This window comes from Physeter macrocephalus, chromosome 21 (genome assembly GCF_002837175.3).
Source record: "Physeter macrocephalus isolate SW-GA chromosome 21, ASM283717v5, whole genome shotgun sequence".
NCBI classification, from domain to species: Eukaryota; Metazoa; Chordata; class Mammalia; order Artiodactyla; family Physeteridae; genus Physeter; species Physeter macrocephalus.
This window is the reverse complement of record NC_041234.1, coordinates 10632927-10633218: the sequence shown is the minus strand read 5'-3', so window position 1 is coordinate 10633218 and position 292 is coordinate 10632927.

The window sequence follows — 292 nt, the reverse complement described above, 5'->3', positions numbered from 1 at the left end:
TATATCAATGCAGAGTTTATCATATTAGATTGTAATTCAAGATATGCTTTCAACCATGATATGCTTCTTAAATTCTGTGCAGGCGCCAGGACATGGAAGCAGCCTAAGTGTCCATCAACAGATGAATGGATAAAGAAGACGTGGCACATATATACAATGGAACATTACTCAGCCATAAAAAGAAATGAAATTGAGTTATTTGCAGTGAGGTGGATGGACCTAGAGTCTGTAATACAGAGTGAACTAAGTCAGAAAGAGAAAAACAAATACCATATGCTAACACATATATATG